We start from the raw sequence: 21,392 nt of genomic DNA on the forward strand, positions 1-21,392 counted from the left end.
CCCTGAACCTGCCGGAAACAGTTTTGTTTTTGTTTTCTTTTCTTTTCTTTTCTTCCCCCCTCCCCCCCCCCCCCCCCGCCCCGCTGGCTAGGGCTTGCAGGCACCTAGAAGCCGAAGACCTACAGAGGCTCCGGAGGAGGCCACGGGTGCCTCTGGCCGCAGCCCCCCCTTGGCTCTGGGCCGGCCGGTGCTCCTAGCGCGTGGCCCTCGCCTGGTGGAGGTGAGCACCCTCTCCTCCCCACCTTGGCCGAGTCGTGTTGATATTCTGGCGGCATAGCCAGGCTTGTTATTGAGCACATGCTTTGCAGATTAGCCTGTTTGTATAGCCAATCGAACATGTGCTCCATTAAAAATTAAAGCATCCTGTTTTAAGGATGGAGCAGGAGACATCAGCTGCCACTGTGTAGCAGACATGCAAAGCCCCAGAGCCCATTACCATAGGTTACAGCAAATGTTAATCAGTGCCAGCGCAGTTAAATAATGCAGTTTGTGCAGATGGCGCTGGTACATCTCCTCACAGATGTGTCCACAAGTCCCGGAGGTTGCCGTATCACAGGAGTTGTCGGGAGCAGTCAGATCTGATGCTGACTGTCAATATCACCTTTTGTGTTTGCGCACATCCACCCGCCAGCTGAGCGGCGGCGAGCAGGACGCCTCCAGGCCCCACTTCCAGCAGCCCCTCCAGAAGCTGGAGCAGAGAGTTTTCGCATGAAGCTCCCAGGAAAGCAGGCGTATTTCTGCTAAATAGCCGGCAACGCCCAAAGTAAAGCTCCTCGGTCTGTTCCCTGACCCTCGCCCAGCTGCACCCCGTGAGCCGCGTCCAAGCCAGGTGGAGTCGGGGGAGCGTCCCCGCCCTCGCCCCTCACGGCGCTCCGCTTGGCCGCGGCCAAGAACGCACACGTATTTGTCTCCGCCGGTTCGGCAAGTTGCAAGGACACCTCCCCGGTCGGAGTTGTTGGAGTTGCTACAGCTCCTGCCGTGCACACACTGCCTGATTCCGAGCGGCGGCACGTTCGTTCCCAAAGCCCAAGCGCTCGGTTCCCTGGTCCAGGTGTCCCTACCCTAGGGCCCGGAACAGACACTTTATGTAAAATTAAGGAGCAAATCGCCATTTGTGCTGCCAGCAGTGAGAAGCAGCTCATAGCAGGAAGAGAACCGGACCCGCTCTCTGCTCTCCCGGTACTTCTTGACTAGCAGCTGTTGGGGGGACCGTTCGGTGAAGGGGCAGGTGCTCGGGCAGGAACAGGTACGGTTACTGAGCCCCACAATAGTGATAACCCTCTGTTACCAGGGGGAAATGAAATTAAGCTCAAAGTAAGCAAGTGTGGGTGTGCCTGGGTGGGTCAGTCGGTGGAGCGTCCGACTTCGGCTCAGGTCGTGATCTCACGGGTCGTGAGTTCGAGCCCCGCGTCGGGCTCTGTGCTGACAGCTCGGAGCCTGGGGCCTGCTTCGGATTCTGTGTCTCCCTCTCTCTGCCCTTCCCCCGCTCAGGCTCTGTCTCTCTCACCCTCTCAAAAATAAATAAATATTAAAAAAAAAATAGTAATCAAGTGTGGGAAACATTTAAACCGAGAACCAGGGAAGATTTCTCTTGATAGAGTTCATGTTCTCCTTAAAGGGCCCCGCTTGGGCTTCCTGAAAGACATACCGCCATAGGACAACCCATGCCTGAATACCGTGAGGCACTAACGTAGCAATAAGACTAGACTCACAAACTAGGCCGTCTTCTTCATTCCCAGGGGTAGCGGATTGCAAGTGGGGATTGTAACTATTGCCACATACACCTGCTGGAGGTGCAGGAACCGGGGGCGGGCTTTCTTCTACTTGAATGCAGGTACACTGTTCCTGCTTCATCTTAAAAGTGCTGCCCTGGGTGGCTCAGTCAATTAAGCATCCAACTTCGGCTCAGGTCATGATCTCAAGTTCGTGGGTTTGAGCCCCGCCTCGGGCTCTGTGCTGACAGCTCAGAGCCTGGAGCCTACTTCGGATTCTGCGTCTCCCTCTCTCACTGCCCCTCCCCTGCTTACACTCTGTGTGTGTATGTCTCTCTCTCTCTTTCTTAAAAATAAATAAACGTTAAATTTTTTTTAAAAAATGCTGCTCTGAAAGCCATGCATCCTTCCCTTCTACCCTGTCTTATCTACTACCCTCCATTTGTTGAAGATTTTAACTTCCAGCTCCCTCTTTTCTTCCCACCAAGACTGCGCATTCACACAGGGCAGCCCATCTCTGCCTCAGGCCCCCCAGTTCCTGACCTTTTGCAGCAGCCTCAACCCTCCATTCCTGTCATCACCCTGCATCTGGTCACTACCAGTAATGAATTGTGATTTCCAAACAATCAGAGGCAAGGAGGCCAAGGAACTGAGAGTCGGGGATGCCCAGAACCCCCCTTGACTTCTCTCACGTTTAGAAGAGAGGAGCTTACCTCGCTCAGACACCTTCCCACTGCTCCAGCTCCGTTCCCCCCCACTCAGTCTGGTGGCCTGTGATCTGTCCTTCCAACAAACTGAGCCAGTCTGTGCCTCAGAGGCTTGTTCTGTCTGCCTGAGTGCAGACCCTTCCACGGTCACTTGCCTTGTTCCCGGACTTCAGTAGGGTCTCCCTGTTTAAGTGGCATCTCCTCGGGGCACCTGGGTGGCGCAGTCGATTAAGCATCCAACTCTTGATTTCAGCTCGCGTCATGATCTCGCGGTTTGTGGGTTCAAGCCCAGCATCGGGCTCCGTGCTGTCATACTGTCAGCATGGAGCCTGCTGGAGATTCTCTCTCTCCCTCCTCTCTCTCTCTGCCCTTCCTCCACTAGTGCACTCTCGCTCACCCTCTCTCGCGCTCTCGCTCTCTCAAAATAAATAAATAAAACTTAAAAAAAAGTAAATGGTATCTCTTTGGAGATGCCTTCCCTGACTGTGTCAAAACGGCAGTGTCCTCCACACCCCCAATGACCCTGCAACTCCTGCCTTGCTTTTCTTCAGAGCACTTAGCCAGCATTTGCACACGCATGCGTGCACACAGACACACACACACACACCCCCCTAAACACAAGCATTCATTCAGTGAGTGGCTCACCAACTGAGCCACACAGGTGCCCCAAGAAGACAGGGTCATTTATAACACCTTCTATTTTTGCCAAAAATGTTTTTGTTTTTGTTTGTTTTTTCACAACCCAACACTTTATCAGTGAGCATCTTTCAGTTCCAAGGATTTGGGAAAGCCGAATAATCCATTTTCGTGAAATTTTGCGAAATCCAGGATACACTATTCCAAGCTGTGAGGCCCCTAGTGCTAGCCTTCAGACTTGCCTCCATCCCGAGGTTACCTCCCTGGTGGGCTCTTCTCTTCTCTTTTGTTTTCCCCAAAACCTCTTTTAATTTTTAATTTTGTCCTTTGAGGACAAAAACAAGGTTTTAGAGTGCCACACCAGGCAAATACAGCTGATGCGTTTAGTGGGTTTGGTGATATGCATGAAAGCAGATGGAACCCACGGTTGAAAGCGTGGCCCACAGTCGCAGCCACACCAAAGGGACCGTCCCTGGAGTTCTGTGGGCGTTTCATTCTCTTAACTTCTTAGGGTACGAATCATAACATTGGTTCCCTTTACTTTCGATAAGTTGGACCGGAAAGTTTCGAAAGTTTCTGTCTGTGAGCAAAACTGACATAAGATGGTTCTTTTTCATGACCCTAGTTGGGAAGAAAAGCTCCACACCAGGGGGAGACTATCACCGTCATCTAATAATTTATCTTCCTTTCGCTTTTATCCTCCGTCCTAGATCTTAGCAGATGAGATCATAGCTTCCCTCTCCAGACTTTTTAGTTGGCTTCCTCCTTGTTTTACCAAAAGGAGCTTAATTCCTCGCCTCAGCCAGTCCATCACTAGGGTCCTTGCTCTGAAGATGATACACACCTCTGTGCTTTTGGGTGTGAGTCACAGAAGGGCCTCACCAAAAGTAGTCATGAAAGGGGGCTGTTCCGTTCATTATCTCTCACACTGAGACGTAGCCGGATGAGTGTTGGCCTCTCTGAGGGTATGGTATCTTCGGCGTCACCCTCTGCGGATAAGTTGGCGGCCAGAGCTGTAAGTGTTGCATCCTACCCCATACGCCTAAGGAAGGAAGGGAGGGAGCAGACCTCCTCCTTCACTGTATGTCTCTTTTCCGTGAGAGGGAAAATCTTTTCCAGAGGTCTTGCAGCAGCCCTCCCTTTATAGCATCAATGACCTAGGCAGAACTAGGTTCCATGTCTGCTCAAAACCAGCCGCTAGCGAATACCGGTGAGCTTGTAGCACTGTATCGTCTCCTGAGCTGTGCACATGGCTGGCTGATCCCTGAACAAGGCTGTCTGTTCTCTCTTGTAACAGAGAAAGAGGACACGCTGCTGGGGAGACTACCAACCCGTTGCTTCTACTGGGAAAGATTCACTCCCAAGTGGAGTAGTAGATTAGCCTGGGATCTGTTTCGATAGGCCAGAATATTATAAAGCATTCAGAAGTAATCTGCGAATACTTGCTTATTTAAGGCGTCACCAATCATGTCCATACCTGTATGATAGCACTTAGCACACAGCATCATGATTCTGTGTCTACGTGTCTGTCACCAGGGACCTCTGACTTCCTCTTTGCGTCCAGAGCACCCAGGACGGTGCCTAGAACGTTCTACAGAGATAGAGGCTCACTCAGTGTTTGTTCAATGAATGAACGAACAAATGAATGAATGGACAGATAAGCGAAGGTCAAGTGAGATATTCATGAAACTGTGTCTTGTAAAGCACAATTAAAATAATTGTAAGTGTTTTCCCAGAAACAGAATGCATGAACAAAGGAATAAGCAAATGATGACTAAGGTGTTTTTGAAGCCGTGTCCTCTGAACTATTAAAGTGACTCTAACTGACTCTAACTGTATACCTGCAGAAGAAAAGAGTTGAGGAATACAGTGACTTTCTGAAATGCAGTGCTTAAAATCCTTTCACGCAAAAGATCAGGATCACCTTGTGGGGTCACTAAGGACAGAGAAAGGAAAAGCGAGTTGAAAGTCAGAAGGCTCTGTCTTGTGCTGAACCAAGGTCTAAAAGGCATGTAAAGATGGAACTGGCTGCCTAGGCAAGAGTGAGCTTCCTGTCACCAAGCACACAGCCACTGGCCACTTGGCAGGATACCGTAAGGGGGGGTTCCATTTATTCTTGGAGATTAAACCAGAGGTCGCTTATTCTCTGACGTAACCCTGGCAGGGATGGGATCCTCTGAAACGTTAAGCGAACTCAACTCTTACCACCAAATGTTGAAATGGAGGAAGTACAGGGGTCATTTCCAGAGCTGCAAGAGGTTTCATGATGCTCGAAAACGTCTTTGAGTAAACGCATCTGGATGCACCGTGAAAAAGAAAAAGGCGTTTCGATCTCACTGGTTTCGTCCATCTTTGTGGGACCTGCTTCTCGCTTCTCAGCACGCTGTCCTATTTGTGTGTGATTAAAGTTCACCTTGTGAACTCTCGATGTATCGGGGAGAGAAGGAAGAGAAGCACTTCGCTTCGGAGGGGTTGGGGGGGCGGGATGAGGTCCACATGCAAAATTGAAAGAGAAGAGAGATGGAAATTGGGAAACGGTGGGACATCGTTCACTCTTATAATTATAGCGAGGGAGTGTACCGCAAATGTATGTTCCCTCCGTAAAACAGGTGTCCTGCCCTTAAAATGGTAATTATAGACTATTTCAGATCAATGATCTTCACTTATTTCATATCGCTGTGGTATTTTTTTTTCCATGTTTAACCTCCCTGTGATGCGGAAAGCTTGTTCACCCTTGACAGAATCAAAATGCTTATAGATTTTCTGAAATAAGGCCCCTTTCTGGAAATATCTTGTGGTTTCGTCTCAAGATGTAATATCCTGAGGAAGGTTTAGGTTGGCTTTTTATTTTAATATGAAACAAAAAAGTAAAATCGCCGTGCAATGAGTGATTTTACTTCCATTAGCCTTTAATGTCTTTGTGGTTTCATCTGAGGTCACTAGTAGATTATTTTTCTTGCATTATTTCATCAGCTGTCAGTTCTAGTCATATAATGTAATTTATTCAGTGCTGTGATTTTTTAGAAGACACGACTATAAGCACAGAAGGCAGTTTTTTGGAAGTTTATTTAGATGATTGTAGGGTGTCAGACTGCCTCAATCTTCTTCACGCTCAGTATCTGGAGGGTCACTTACGGATTGCACATGATCTTGGATGCTCAAGTGGTTATTCACGACTGTGTTTTTGTACCCAGCACATAAAAATATATCTGCAGCTTCTTTATTATCATCTTTTGAAAGACTGTGGCTTTCCTGTGGGGTGTGCAGTTGCATTTACTACGTAGATTACAGGATACATGGTATATCTCTTTATTTAACATCAACAGTAACCCTTTGAAAAAGGAGGTTTTATTTCAGGCTTACGCTATTAATATATTCACTCCTGGGCTTTGATTACAATAATGCAGCGAATTTATGTTTGGATATGTAGTGAGTATCATTCAGGAAATCATTTGAAAATCATTCATTAAATACCAACTGCACACATCTTGTCAGTCCCTAATGGTTATAAAGAAATGAGAAATTCTCTGCTCTTGAACTTGAATACATGATTGAGATCCGTGAAAGCATCTAGAAGACTGGCCCTTTAGTTTGTTTTAGGAATTTGAGAATACTTTTCATTTTTTATATATTTTTTAAATTTTTTAGAGAGAGAGCACACACAAGTGGGGGGGGAGAAGGGCAGAGGGAGAGAGAGAATCTTAAGCAGACTCCACGCTCAGCACCGGGCCTGACGCAGGGCTCAGCCCCTGACCCTGGTGTCACGAACTGAGCCAAAATCAAGAGTCGGACACTTAACTGAGCTACCCAGGCGCCCCGAGAATAATTTTTAAGTGTTAAAAAAATCAGAGCCCTACATAATAATAGTTGTACCCTTACCACCTTGTAATGTAAAAAATATAAAACGCGTATACTGAAATACATGCAGATAAAATGATACAACGTCTGGGGTTTGTTTTAAAAGTTATGTGGAAAGGGGGAAGTTGTGGAATGGATAGGGTATAGAGGAAACAAGGCTGGCCATGAGTTGATAATTCTTGAAGTTGGGTGATGGTAGTTGGGGGGTTATTACATAGTTCTTTCTACTTGTATGTATGTTTGAAATTATCCATTAAAGAATACATAAGGAAGAAAAGATTACCATGAATTTTGAAAGGAAAATGTCTTTTTACAGTCACGGAAGCATCCCTGTATGTTTGAAAAATCACAGTAGTTACATGAGAATGGCATACGATTTATTGAGACTAGAGGCAGAGCTTGGCCCTCATGGGTTCCAGAGCCCCTTTGCTGTACCTGTTAGCGTACATTACCTAAGCGAGTTCCAGGCAGCTCGCTATACACGACCATTGAGCACATTCTAAGTGACGGCAACCTTGACTGTGGAAGCGTGCCCGTGGCTTCCTTAGCATGCTGTGGCTGTGTGGCTTAGGAAGGGTAGCACTCTGTGGAAGAAGATAGACCTGCCAAACGAGCCGGGTAACGTTTAACACAGACCGTGGTTGAGACAGGCTGGAGAGTCTAGAACGGGACGCAGACAACCGACAACTGAATCCATTCAGAAACTCCGAAGCCTCTGCACGATGGGAGTTGTACTCGAATTCAGCCTCCACCAGATCTGCCCTTGGCCACTTGGCACCATTGCCACATCACCAACGACTTCCTTTTCTGACCTCGCTCATGTTGACCTATCCCTCTATCTCCCCAAGCAGAATTTAAAACCTCTACATTGTAGTTCGATTTCGGTGAAGATTAGAGAGGACAAGTATGTTTGCTGTCTTCTGTCCCTGGCCAGTTTTCCTGAGGACCTTATTTCCATGAAATTCTTGGCTTAAAAAAAGCATGCAAGTAAAATTGTTTTTAATTTGTAATTACATACGTTTAAAATCTTAGAGTACATGGGAATTGAATATCTAGAGTGAATCAGCCTTCGGAACGTGTTTGCTTATAAAAAATTATTAAATATTGGAACATTACACCAAAACAATAACATCGAAATATTGAATTCATGGTTCAGCTCTGTTGTTCATTTAGAAGTTTAACTATTTCCCACTGTTTAAATATCTCTATCTGATCTTTTGTGCTAACGTAGCGTGTCCAAAATACTGAAAAACAAATGAATGATCAAGGAATTTAAGGAGTACTCCCCCAGTGAAGCCAGAAGGATATTTTTGAGGAAAAAAAAAAAAAAAAAAAGAATGCATGAAACTTATTTAACAAGAAAGATTTGAGTCAGGTAATCTACATAATATATCCACTGGCATTAAGGCTGTCATCTTGGTATTGCATTTCTGGTACGAATTTCGCAATAGCTGTCTTTCACTGTCGGTTCTAATAAAGAGTGTTGGTCAGCTTAAATTCCCTGGGAGCTCAGAGTTATGTTTTGTGAACTGCATGTGCCTGAGGCCTCTCATGCATGATTTAAACTGCTTTGTAAATGTCAATAGGTGGAAAAGCATTGGATCCCTTGTAGATTTCTCCAAATCCTCTAAGATGCGTATGCCATGTATAAACCATGCTGCACTCTCAAGGCCATTGCCGCTTTTTCTACTTGCCTAACTGGGGGTTTAAGGTATTGCCAGAAGCAAAATATCGGTGTGTGCATGTCTCGATCCAACCGGCCAATGAAACCCTTTATTAAGAAAACCTTTGCACCAGAGAAACGTCTCCAGTGGCCTGAAATGGGCACACCTCATGAATGTTGAATGTTCTTCAAACTCCATTTCTTCATTCTTGACTTTTTTCAAAACACACATTTGACTTGATTGAATTTGCTGATTTCACAGTACAGCATTTATTCCGTGGACGGCTGTATGGGGTTGTAGAAAAACATTTTCATTGGGAGTTCCCGACCTGGGTTCCATCCTGGATCGGCCACTCTCCGGCTGTTTGTCCTTGGACGAGCCACTTAACCTTTTGGGGGTCCTGCTTTCGGATCCATTGGGGAGAAGTTCAATGATCTCCAGCTACTCCTCTCAGCTCCAACTTCTTGGATCCCAAGAGATAGTGTCAGCCAGCCAGTGTGACGCTTTTAAAGCCACGAGAGTGCACATGATCTTTTAATTAGGCTTATTCTGCTCTCTTCTGGGCAGCACTAGGAGCCCCGAAATGGCCAGCAGAAATCCCTTAAAGAGGTTTGAATATCAGCCTAAAGGCTTATCAACTCATTTTTATTCAAAGCTCTTCCTGGTGATGTTTCCCATTGGCCTACAGACAGTGACGTGGATCCCGCCCTGGCTGTCCGTCCCCCACAGTGGACCCCTCCAATCGTATTCCTTGGGCAAAAGCTGTTTTCTTTTTAAACAAGTTGTTGCTGTTTTTTTTTAAGTTTATTTATTTATTTTGAGAGAGACAGAATACAGGTGGGGGAGGGGCAGAGAGGAGGGGGGACAGAGGATCCGAAGCAGGCTCTCTGCTGTCAGCAGAGAGCCCGACACAGGGCTCAAACTCACGAACCGTGAGATCATGACCCGAGCCAAAGTCAGACGCTTAACCAAGTGAGCCGCCCAGGCGCCCCAAAAGTGTTTTCTAATGCCCAAAGAAGCCAAACCAAATGATGGTGAGGAAATGACATTCCAGGGCAGAGCCCCCCACCCTGGTCCATATGAGAAGAAACGCTAGGCTGGCTTTCTCAGGGGCTCTTTCTTCCTCATTTTTGTACCCCTCGGCCTAGCACGGGGCCTGGAGACAGAGGTGCTAGGAAATGTGCGCTGCATAAACATTGCAGAATGAGTGTATTCAGAGTCAGCCATCAGAACAGAGACGGCCTTTTTGTTCCTCCTCTCTTTTTGATTCCTACATGGTTCTGAATGAGACGCTTTGATCTCCTCTTTCCGTGTGTTCCCACATGGTTTCTAACATTGTGTCTTCTTGAGGGGACACTATGGGGGGTAGGGAGTAAGAATGAGTGCATATGGTAGCTTTGAAGCCAGCCTGCCCGAGTTTGAACCCTGACTTTGCTCTTACTGTCTAACCTCGGGCAGTTTACTTAACCTTTCTGGGTCTTGGGTTTTCATCTGCAAAATGGGGATAAAACTTCTGTCACCAGGTTTTGAGGATTAAACGGGCCGTCCACCCAAAGCTCTTCGAACAGTGCCCGTCACGTGAAGTACTAGCTGTTGATCAACCGTGTTTTTCTTGATGCTTTTATTCTTTTTGAAAAGTATTATTTCCGTGGAAACTTCAGTTCTTTTTTATTTTTGAGAGAGAATGCAAGCAAGGGGGGAGAGAGAGGCCCGGGGGGCGGAGGGGTTGGGACAGAGGATCCAAAGCAGACTCCGCACGGACCCCAGAGAGCCCGACGGAGGGCTCGAACTCACGAACGGTGAGATCGCAACCTGAGCCAAAGTCAGACGCTCGACTGACTGAGCCACCCAGGCACCCCTCAGTTGAACCTTTTAAAAAAGAGCGAGGACAATGGCACCAGCCTTGGGGGAAAAAAAAAATCACTTCCCATCCTGTCCACCCCAGCGAGGAGTGGTCTGAAATAAGCAGTGCCTGGAGTCCAAGGTTTTGCCCACTCAGGCCATGGCTGTGTTCACGCGGTCGTTACCCGCCGCTGCTGGAATACGCCGTCCCGAGGTCCTTGGCAGCCACACCAAGAACGATCTGGGACCCCGCGACGTGGGGAGACCTCTGAACACTGTCACCACCAGGGTGCCATTTGTGTGTTTGCAGAGTGTCAAGTAAGCACATTCTTTGTCACCCTCTGACATGACCTCGGGGTTACTTTCTGCGGTTGTTGACAAATTTTTAGACATCCCGGTTTTATCAGCGGAAACCTTGAAGAGTGACAAATGTTCTTGGAAGAGTTGGGACATACTATACAATGTCAGCTGGCTCAGTTATAACTCGGTGATGTCCAGCGTCTGAGCCGTGCTCTCAGCATGGTCTATAGATAACTCATCCTCATGATGCTCTCCCCTCCCCAAGTCCTTGGTGCAGCTGTTCTGGTTGAAGACCCAGTTGACATCTATAATAGATATCCAGTGGAGAACCTCTTATCTTATCACTGTCTGTGTTTCAACACTGGCGGTCCCCGTGGACCGTCGGGAACAGGCAGCCAGCACATTATGGGAACGGTGACTTGCTAAGTCCCTGTGCCCTGAGGACATTATTAAGTGCTAGGGAACCTTGTTAGCTCATAAAGTCGGTTCAGACCAATTATTGCCGTGCGACCATTACCGTTGCCAAGAATGTAACTCTTTTAAATTCTTGCCCATAAAGCCGATCTTTCCATTACATGGTATCATAGAACGAGGCTTCTGATCTGGCCGCAGTCGTATCCCACTGGCTGCAAAGACTAAACATTGCATTTGCTGCTCGATATTGGTTACCCTTCAGTGCTTCATGGCGGCAGCAAGACTGCTATTTATAGATTTACTTTCTGTCTCCCTAGTTCAGCGCAGTCAGTTTTGACACACTGTCCCGGTAATCTGATCAGCCATGCTGCTTTTAAATGAAGGTCTAGGCCTTGGCCTCCACCGAGTGGGTGACAGCTGTCAGATACAGATAGTAGGCTACAGATCCTGGCTGCTAAAACCCTCTCATTCATTCCTGTTACAGATCATTGACCACAGCTTGAAGCCGTGCTTTACAGCCGGCCGATTAGTTGGCAAGAGATCTACATACTGTATTAGCAAGGTCAACCACTGAGATAAAGGCAAAAACTTAAACCCCTGCACTATTTTTAAACCAGCGGCCATTTGTTAAAGCTGGTTATTTTGGTACATGTCTCTCTTCCTTTCTCTTTTTTTTTTTTTTTTTTCCCCCTCGCTCAAAACACAACTGAAGAAACGTGTTAGAACTCTTGGTGAGAGTTAAAGGGGATGGTTCAAACGATGAGATGGTTCGCACCTGAGAAGGGTGTGGGGGTAGGAAACAGAGTTAGCTGTGCTCATCCCTTGTTTTAATCAGAAGGTGTTTTGGAGATCTCGGCCCGGGGCTCCCGGATGGAGGTCCAGCCTGCGTGAGTCCTCTCAGGCCCTAAGAGTGGATTAAACCCTTGCCCGCCCCCACGTCACATGGCCGGTCTTCCTGATGGCTCCCGTCTGCAGAGATTCCCTTCTCTGGGATCCTCCCTGCCCCCAGCACCTGCATCTGGGTGTCTGAAGCCTGGCATGTTCCCCCTGCCTCCTGTCAGATTTGCCTATGGACCCCTTGCACCCTGAGAAACCTCTCACCGTCAAAGGGATTCATGGACTTCTATCCCTGCTGTTCTAGAATCAACACAAGTGACCAAACCTTCAATCTTCTCTTTACCCAGCAAAGTGTCCGCCCACAAAGCCTTGAACTTTGTCAAGTGACGTGTGACTCCCCTCCCCCCCCCCCACTCTCTCCTCTCCTACTCCTTCGTTCTCATGGAACGTTCCTCTACCTTCTTGACAAGCACTTGCCCCTTCCCCTTTTCCTGTTCTCCCTTGACCTCACTGTTTTACTACGTGGACCCCACTGGAGTTCCCATTCTTCCTCAAGCCTATGCTGTCTACTCTATTTTCCATTTCCTTCCTCCTCTTCTATGAAATTGATGCATCTCTTTGTTGCATTCCCCCCTCCTGTCTGATCTCTCCTCTTTCACTCTGTATTTTGTTGACTTACGACCGATTCCAATTTGCTTAGGGTTCAAGGGCACTCAAGGCCCTTGACCGTGTGTCTCAGTCTACCATCTTGTAATCTTGCCTCCGATCTCATCTCTCCTCCACCCCTCTACAGTCCACGCCCACATTTACTGAACGTGCCCTTCACTGACAACCCTTTGCTGTCTTTCCTTTTTCGCTCTTCACTCACCCTGGAGAATCTATAGAATGACAAGGGTTAGTATACATACTCGGTACATATCTGTAGAATGAGTGCACGAATAAAAGTCAGATGTTTGACATTGCTATCAGTGTTGACCCAGACCCTTTGAACTAAAAGGGCAATAAAGATTAGTGGAAAGAGCTTCGGTCTGACCACACACAAACTTGGGATTGAAGTCACTCACCAGAAGTAGGACTTGGGGCAGATTACTCTCTGAGACTTGAAGGTCTCATCTATACTATGAGGCAAATGGTATCAGCTTCAGAAATTCTTAAGAGGATTAAAGGAGAGAAATGGAAGTAAAGTGCCCAGCACAGTCCCTAGCAGGCAGAAGGATCTAGAGAGATGTTTGTTAGCCAGGCGGCCGTGCAACTCCCACTCCCCGAAACGTTCACCTTTGGAAAGCAGGACTCTTTCGGTGGAAGAGAGGAGGCCGGGTTTCCTGACTTTTTACTGTAATAAACAGGGGATGTTGAAACAGACTTCGATCCACAAAAGGTGACTCCCAGTCACGTTCTTGGCTTCCTGCTCAGGGAGTCAGTGTGGGAACGGACTTTCCCAGTTCCCACCTGGAGCTGGGATGCTTCAGCCGGCAGGGAGGAGGCTTGGGGAAGTCTCAGCGGGGCTGGCGTGGGGTGTGCGAGGGGAACGCGTATCAGCCCTGGGACCCGACCGCACAGGCCTCTGCTCCAGACTCGGCTTTGCTAGGGGTGAGGCTACAGCCCTCCTTGCCTCTGCAGGGTCTAGCAGCCATCACGGTGGTGGGATTTGGAAGGAGCCTGATCCTGTTAGGACTGAGGGAAAAGGACTGGGGGCTATGCAGAGCGGATGCGGGAAGTGAGTGGGGCGGCCATGGCGATTTTACTGGTTTTTTCCTGTTGCGAGTTCAGGTCCCGTGGAATCCTCCGGCCCGGCTGTGGCTCCGAGCGAAGAGACGGCGCATTGGGCACGTGTGATGCCAGGCATGTGACGTGATCCCCGGCGCCTGCCGGTGCGGATGAGGTGGGAGGGAGGCGGAGGAGGGGCATACTCATGTTTCAGGAGGGGATATGCAGGATCACCTTTGTGGGTGGAAAAGAGCGAGGTCCTGAAACGTGCTTCTAATGAATTCCTTACACGCTGTTGAAATGGCAGCGATCATAATAGCTTATTTCATGTGCCTTTGAAGGGTTCCAGCAAATTGAGTCTAAGAAAGGCAGGGTGTGGGGGGGAGGGCAAGGTAGAGGGGGGGAGCAAGTGAAATATTACTACTTAAAACATATTCCTAGACATAATAAAGCATCACAGTGAAAATATTGTTGAGACAGCTTTCATTATGCATGTTCCAGGCCTCATTATGGAATAAGCAGAAGTGAATGTGCAGCCGGGGCCTGACAATATCTGCACTGAATTCCTATTATGTAAGAAAGGCTTTCTAGTCCCTGCCAGTGTCGGGATGTGGTGGTTGGTTTTCAATAAAGGTCAGAATCGGTGCCATACTGAATAGCGCTAAAAGTGTGTTTCATTCTTTTGTAGGCCACGGGCACTGTTGGGGATTGATCTGAAAATCTGGTCTGTTGCAGGCCTTTGCTCTCAAGGGAGATTAATATTTTAGCTATTCCTTTTTGTTCAGTGCTTCTAAATGTATTTGGAATGAAAAGAAAGGTTAAAGAGGGGCTCTGGGACGGCGAGCTTCAGAGACTAGATCATTTCATGAAGGGAAATCAATTAAAAAAGGTTGACTGTGAACATTTATCCATTTAGCTCAGCCACTATTGAATTTTCATGATGGACTTCGACTCTTCGGAGAGAACGGAGCTAATGGCAATTGTTCCTTTCTCCTCAAAATTTATTATCTAGTTTATTCAATGGAAAACACTCCATCAAACTAGATAGAGGCCTTAGGCCTATTGATAGATTTGCCTGTGTGGGGTTGGAATGGGGAGGTTTGTCACAGATGTCCGGCCTTTGAAGGAAAATTAAACAAGTATCTCATTACAGAATGCTTCACTGGTCCCTGGAGGTGGCCGCAGACGCAGTGGATTTAATGAGCTGGGAACGTCAATGCTGCCAAAGTTTTCCTCGACCTGTCTTTCTGAAGAACCCCTCTATTTAGGCCCACTCAAGCAAAGGAGAAAGGCACCATGCTGTTTTCTCCCTTTCAACTCCAAAGAAGGGGATAATGCACTTTTTGTGCCATGCATCCAGAGGAATTATGTGTGCTAATTTGATTAGGGGAGATTTGATTAACTGGAAAATGAGGGCTTTGCTAAGACTTTCACACGCTTAATTTAGCCCTTGCAAAGCAGACGCAACGTTGTGTCATGAAACTCAGAAGGCATATGGGAACAGTATTCAGTGGTTCGACGGCCTTTCAGACCCAACAATATCAAGGATTGCCACGGTTCATATTGGGATAATCATTTTAGAGCATTCGCTTTGCTGCAGAATACAAATTGCATTTGGCATTCCAGTTAAACGGTTCAAAGGATAATGAGATTAATATAGTAGGAAACTTAGCTGAGCAAAAGCTTTTTTTTTTTTTTTTTTTAACACCATTGCGTAACTAGTTTCAAGGGAAACTTAGTTGAAAAATGCCCCTGGTTTTCTCCCAAGAATTCATTATGCTTCGTGGTTCCGTACACCCCTGGTCTTTCTTGGTTTAAAGTAATAAAAAAAAAAAAAAAAAGAAAAAAACCTCTTCCATCATCAAAATCTCCCTGAACTTTGGGGAATGATATGATTGTTTAAGCGAAGATGGTTTTTTTTTGTTTTTGTTTTTGTTTTTTTGATGCACTGAAGTACCCCCTTTCTCCATGAAATGTAGGAGCATGAGCTTGGTTGTGGACCTGGGAGGCCTGGGGGAGAGATCGTGGCTTTACTGGTGTTTTCCATTTTCTTTAGGATGTGCTTGAGCGATGGAATGTGCAGCCAAGAAATAGTCCTGTCCCCCCAACGCCAAGGCCGTTTGGGAATTACCAACAAACTCTTCAACACCTGACATTCCTAAGGGCTTATGTAAGGAGGCATCATTCCCTTACTTTCCCAGGAGTATATATTAAAAAAAGAGAGAGAGAGAGACACCAGCAATACCAATCTCTGCCAACATCTGAAAAAAGATTTTTTTAAAGGCATTCAGTGTTTAGAGGACACCTGAAATGGCCCTGCGGGGAGAGCTCTGGGCTCCATATGCCAATAATCTTTAAATACAGTCCCTTGGAGTTTCCACCCCAAAGTCTTTTCCCAAAGATCTCCTTGCCCTGGATGATTGGTCACTTCTCTCTAGCCCTGGGCGCTGTCTCCACTGTGCCCTTTATTTACAGGCCGATTTTGCCCTCTCTCTACTTGGACATGCTTAATGCAGGCAGTTGTTGACCCCCCGTTTTGCTGTTAGCACCAGAAATTTGGGCTTTTCCATGAAAATCAATCAATCAGTCCGTCAGTTAAGTGCGCACGCGTGCTGGGTTTTCGCTTTAACGCAGGCAGGGTTTAACTTTCCTGGTGAATTAGGACTGCCTCCTGCCATTCTCCGTTGGCTTGCTGCGCTGCAGAAAACTATAAAAGGAGCCACTAACTAGGGCAGACCGCTGACCCGATTTGGACAGAGCGTCTTTGTTTCAGCTGGACCTGGGGGTTTAAATCTTAGGTCTGTTGTCGGGGCGGGGGTGGGGTCCTCTCCGCCACCCCCCACCCCCCCACCTCTCCCACCATCTCTGTAGGAGGAGAAATCCCCCCGCCCCCCACCACCTGATCACCCATTCTCACTTTGGGATTAGCCGGAGACAGAAAGGAGGGGCCGTCTGTTTGCTTGTTGCTTTCCTGCCGTAGTAGTTGGATAGGGTCAGGCCCGACTTTTCCTTGGGAAACAGACCCCTGCCACTTTAAGTGGAGTTGCTGGGTAATCGTTCCGCTCGGTTGCATAACCAGAAAGGGATGTGTCAGTACTGGGACCTGCAGACAGCGAAGGCTTCATTAAAACGCTCGCGGAGACCTGGACAGATGAGTGGTCTCCAGTTGGAGTTCTTTCCATCTTCCCCATCTGTTCGCTGCAGTTTTAATTAAATCTACTGAGATTATTTTTGGCCTTCTCCAAGAACAGAAAGCCAGCCTGTGCCAATGTCCACTCGTTTCTGTGCTTTACTGCCAGCCACTAATGAGCAGGCACATGGGGCATCGCCGCCTGTGTGCACCCCCTCCCTCTGCCAGCCATCATGAGTTGCTAATAGGGTAGGAACCAAAAGTGCCAAGCCCAGGCCTCTCCACCTTCTCCCGCCCGCACCCCCACCCTCGGCCCCACCTTGGTACTAAAGAAAGCCAGCTAATGAATGATTCCACTTGTGGTTAGCCAGCTAATGGAAATGACAGGCTTCAAATAACCTTAAAGCGTGCAGCCCGATGCTTGTCTGTCTGATCAGGGCCCTTCCGCTGGCACCTGACACTTTCAATACCATAATGGCATTCACATGCATTCTTTTTGAATTCTGTCATACAGCAAGACCTTTCTTCTCTGCGTTCGCTGGGAGGATGCCTGGCAAAACTATTAAGACTGTGATGGAAATGACAGTTAACTGCGGGCCTGTCAGTCCCACTTTGGAAGTCAGCACATCCTTATACCCATTAGGAGCGCATCATGGGAACTTCAGAAATAACCTGCCGTAATATACTGTTGGGTTGTTCCACTCCTGCTAACATACCACCCAGCACACTCGCCGACAGTCCTGCCCTGCCTCTCATTAAGGGTTTGGTCCGTCGATGTTTGGTAGAGACTTTATTTTAAAATTTCGGATCAGGGGTAGTAATTGCTCTCGCAGAAAGGCGGTATCGCTGTCCCCCGCCGGTTGGTAGATGGTCGTTCTTCACGTAGATGGTCAGTGCTTCACAGATGTAGGAGGCCCCCGTTAGTTGGATTGTCAACAGAAGCTGTGTCTCGAGATCCAGATCCCTAACTGGCCTCCTAGGTTTCCAAAGGAGACTGTAGACAGACGCATGTCATTTTTATTCCCAGCGGAGTCTTCGGTCCCAAATTCAAGTCTAATCCCCTGTTGGACCGTGAGAAAGCCTCAGGGGCCACTCTTGCCCCAGACTCCAAAGCCTGGACTGGACGCCAGCCTGAGTGGTCGGCTTTCCTCTGGGCCTCCTGAGATGAAAACAACGAAGTGGGTCCAAAGAGAGGGATGCAGGAGATCTCCAGAAGGAGGTCCTGCCCTGGCTCAGGCTCTACAACAGGGACTCTTTTGTCTGGCCTTGAAGATGCCATCTCATCCTTGGTCCGTAGCAGCATTTCCACTTGGGGAGTGAAAAAGGGATGTTGTAGAGCTTACCAGTTAGAAGTTTGGACTGACAGCCTTTAGAGTCTTGGTTTGTCCACGTATTCAACGGGGCTGTCTGTTAGGGCACACCCTTCCACTTCCAGCTGGCGATTGAGAATTGAAGCCTTCCAGGTAATTACCAGGAGGACGCCTTTCAGACTCCCTGCCATCCAGTAGCTCTCAAAACTGTGCTGAGAGAAACGTTTGGGGAAGATTCTATCAAGATATGCAGCCCTTTTCCGCTAGATTGGCATTTCTCTGAAATGTTTCCTGGAATAATTTGCCTGTCAGATATTAATAGACGTCCCTAGGATAAAGGATTTTGTTTAGAATGATTGAGTCAGGGGCCCCTGGAGTGGGGCCTCCGCCGGTGGAGTGGGCAACTCTTGATCTCGGGGTTGTACGTTTGAGCCCCGTGTTGAGCGCAGAGATTGCTTAAAAACAAAATCTTCAGAATTATTGAGTTAAATCAAATTAAGCAAACTTATTGGGGGAGGGGGGCGGTGGGCGCGGTAATGGTGTGCTGTGTTCACCAAACAGGTTTGACCTTAGAATTACCTGTTAACACTCCATAGGTCCCTTGGGCTCTACAGTTTGGGAAATATTACTACACGCCCTCTGGAGTAAGCCAGAGACCAGAGAGTGAACCCGCACTGCTTTGCAATGGCAGGTGGCGCCGGGAGCTCTGCAGAGACCGTAAGAGCCCCGTGAAACCCATTCAGTGCCTGGCCTCCTACATGAATGCGGCGAAATGTTAACAGCGCACATCGTGGGTTGTTTTCTTCACGTAGACCCTCGGGAGAAATAACGCTCTGGTTGTCGAGTCAGGAAGAGTTGAACTTCTGAACAGCTGCCTTCTCGGTGTCCTGTGTCCTGTGTCTCTGTGTCCTCTGTGTCCCGGAGACCGCGCAACCGAGTAGATTTCCCTCTTCCCGGTGGTTGCCAGAAGTCTAGAGCCGGCTTTGTGGCCCTCTCGGTGTACGTGGCGAGTGGCTGGTGGACAGACCTCATTTCTTAGCGCTGTTGTCCCTCCCTACCTTGTTTCTTCGTCCTTCTCCTCTACCAAAACTTTCTAAAGGACTTTTCTTGTCATTATCTTCTAAAGCTGCCTTAAATCCTTCTAGGTCCAAGGCAAAGTAAACGATACACCGCGTTAGCTGTTGCCACTCTGGCCACCTCACTGAACCAAGACTCAACTTGTCTGGCGCTTTGGACTTGTCAACAAGGATGCTGCGCAGTTGACGGAGCGCCACAGCTGGGGCGAGCGTTAGTTACTTAGCTCAAGGGCAGACAGTGTTTTTGGCTCTGGAGACTCTCGAGCATGGCAGTCCTTGTTTTTGCGTTTCTCCAGTCATTGGAGCCATGAAAACAATTCCTAAGCCATGTTTTCCATTTTTTCCCCTCTCTGGCAAGCTCCTAAAACCTTCTTGTCCATATGTGTTTTATCCTCGGTAGACTCCTAGTGGGCTAGGAAAATAATTTACAGAAGATTCCCTAGAAATTTCGGGCTAAAAAGGGCCTTAAAGCTCATCTAGGCCTGGGCTGGCTGATGGGTTTCCGTGGTGCTGTTTCTAGTGTTTGGTGGCTGCCTGGAGAGCCATGTAGAGAGCTCTGGGCCAAGAAGGAACAAATGGCTGGATTGATTGGTGACATCTGCCATGAATGTGGCATGAGTAAGAGCACTATGCATTTTCTGTCCCCAGTGTCTCTCGGTTGACAGATGAAGTTACCTTAGATGGAGATGCCACTAGAAATCAAGCGTCCTCACTCTGAGTCCGGGACTCCTTTTAGCCCGTCTTGCCGAAATAATTCTTTTTCTTCCAACTATACAGATAGTAAACTAGAGCACTGAAAAATTAAGCTAGTGGCAGACTGGTCATGGAATTCATTAGAAAACACGGAGCCTTCTTCTTTACTCTTTTTTCCAAGTTCTGATAGAGTTCAGAAATGAGGCCAGTCCATAGGTAGACCTCACCAAGCTGTTCTTGTCCACAGTCAGCCATATTAGCTTCATTTCTGGTTCTTTTTTCAAATGAAGCCTATCTGTTGTATTGAAACATACCCTCCAGTAAGTGATTTTCCCCCGGGTGCTTATTCGGCCGAGGATGCTGTTGGCCAAAACCAAACTAACAAATTTAAGACTCCTAAGGTATATTCTCTTCTCTTAGAAAAAAAGAAAACATAGGGAGGGACATTTTAGAAAAATCAGATTGGGCAACTCTGCTATCTCAGTATGCAATGCTGATTGATAAATGTCACATTAGCAAATATTAATCCTTCCAAATAATAATTCAGATATAATTGAGTTTGGCTCCTAAGGATTTTTTTCTTGAAACAGTGGAATTCTTTTCCCTGAGCAATTTGCTAATAAAAAAATTGGTGCCATCGTATTTCTTCCTCTTTGCCTTCCCGCCTCAGAAATCAGATTAGCGGTGTTGTCCCCATGTTTACTGATGGAACGTTCCATCACACCTTCCTAAGTGTTGGGGACATGAGTTTCAAGTGTCCAGAGATAGGACAGAATAGGTTCAATTAATACATCATTTTTTTCAAGCTTTGCTTCCAACGGTCTGTAGACTGCTTTGTCCTGACGTGAGTCAAGCTACTGCATGTGAGGGAATCCATCTTGGAGGGCTTTCTCCATTCAGGCTTATGCGACTGAATTCACAGCTCCACTGATTTAGTGCCTCGTTTGTCACTTTGTTGAGGAGAGGCTTTTTTGGACCCGCTTCAGTGGGAGACTGGCCGGAGTGAGAAGTGGGAGGCATCTGCTCAGAGCTGCTATGTTGTCCCCTCTTCAGACATGATTGATACTCAGCCTGGAGGAGAGAAGCACAAGATAACAAGCGTGCTGTCGAGAAGCGGTTGGTGTCAGCAGGGCAGACTCTGAGATGCTTCCCTCCCCAGCATACAGGCCCCCACGGAACCAGCCATGTCAGGGCCTCGGGTATCCACAACACAGCGCCTTCGAAAATAACCAGCACCGGCTCCGTGGAGCCATACTTCTCAAAAACGCATTGGGCCTCAAAGAAAACTTCCATCTCTTAGCGGATGGAAGGGCCAATTACGGTGAACATACTTGACAGTTTAGTTCTAGCAACCCCCGAAACAGTGGAGTTTCAGTGCTGGAAGCCAGGCTGGTTTCGTACTGACCTTAAGCTATGCAGATGCGCCCTGAGCGGTTGCTGGGCTGCCGGCTGAATGGGAATGGGGTAGTTGTGCGTGCCCCGGCGTCATTGACATTCCAGGAGGGT

The 21,392-nt window shown here is 47.7% G+C and overlaps 1 protein-coding gene across 7 annotated transcripts in view; it reads left to right on the forward strand.

Moving 5' to 3' along the window:
- Window positions 1-21,392, forward strand: part of AUTS2 (activator of transcription and developmental regulator AUTS2) — a 1,118,163-nt gene that overhangs the window by 899,854 nt on the left and 196,917 nt on the right. The gene's annotated exons all lie outside the window — the stretch shown is intronic.

This window comes from Puma concolor, chromosome E3 (genome assembly GCF_028749965.1).
Source record: "Puma concolor isolate L17-30 chromosome E3, mPumCon1.1.hap2, whole genome shotgun sequence".
Lineage (NCBI taxonomy): Eukaryota > Metazoa > Chordata > Mammalia > Carnivora > Felidae > Puma > Puma concolor.